The sequence below is a fragment of the Sinocyclocheilus grahami genome, unplaced genomic scaffold, assembly GCF_001515645.1.
Source record: "Sinocyclocheilus grahami isolate Dianchi unplaced genomic scaffold, SAMN03320097.WGS_v1.1 scaffold11767.1, whole genome shotgun sequence".
NCBI classification, from domain to species: Eukaryota; Metazoa; Chordata; class Actinopteri; order Cypriniformes; family Cyprinidae; genus Sinocyclocheilus; species Sinocyclocheilus grahami.
The window spans coordinates 2,749-3,676 of NW_015514027.1; the positions used below are offsets into that span (position 1 = coordinate 2,749).

Here is a 928-nt window from a genome sequence, read left to right on the forward strand (position 1 = left end):
GTGTGTGTGTGTGTGTGTGTGTGTGTGCGCGCACACATAAAAGGGCTTCAGAACACATAGGAACTCTATAGGAAACCTGGTATAACAAAGAAAAAGTTCTTCACAATGAACGTTATGAACATTGAGAGGAGTCCTGAGGCATCTTAACATGCATCCTGTAGAATAACATCAGCTCTAATCAAAGTTCCCTTTATCAGTTGCATATAAAACCGCACTGTCTGCAACTTCACCTATTTTGTTGGACCTTACACCTTAAAAATGTCCACCCAAAAGTGAAAATTACTCAATGTCATTCTCAACCTTTATGACTGCAGAATGTCCAAGCTGATCTTAGCCACACAATGAAAGTAAATGATAATCAATGTTGTCAAGTTTCCTAAGAATTTTTAGTCAATAATGAATTAATTACATTTATTGCATGGTTTCAGAAGACTTTTATGGTGCTCACAGAACTTAAATGTCATGGTCACCAACCGCTTTCATTGTATATAAAAAAAATAAGCTTGTACATTCTGCTCAATATCTCTTTTTGTTTTCAAAAGAAGAAAAATAAATGTTTGCTAATAGGCTTAATGTTTGGTCAAAGCATTGCCAGCATGCGGTCCACGCTCTTGCATCAATGTGACAGTAGCAAACCTCAGTAGTAAAGTTGCAAAGTCATACCTCTTACTGGTGGGTGTGATTCTGCCCCCTTTGCGGTCGAGGCTGGATGGTGGCTCAGGTGAATATGGGCCAGGTGACAGAGAGGCTGGGCTGGAGATGGTGTACTCTCTGTAGTTCTGGTTCTCATCTCGACTCACCTGTACAGCCTCCTGCACAACCAGAGGAAAAAAACATCAATAACAGGTGCTCGAGCTTGAATTGATCAGTTCTAATTAAACAACTCTATGGATCGAATAGTCTTTTCATCAGCCCCACAACAAAAAAA

The 928-nt window shown here is 39.8% G+C and overlaps 1 long non-coding RNA gene across 1 annotated transcript in view; it reads right to left on the reverse strand.

The window, feature by feature from the left end:
* LOC107578745 (uncharacterized) overlaps positions 1 to 928 on the reverse strand; it is a 3,877-nt gene that overhangs the window by 1,192 nt on the left and 1,757 nt on the right. The window contains exon 2 of the long non-coding RNA XR_001608379.1: positions 664 to 812. This is a non-coding gene — a long non-coding RNA (uncharacterized lncRNA). The remainder of the gene's footprint in view (positions 1 to 663; positions 813 to 928) is intronic.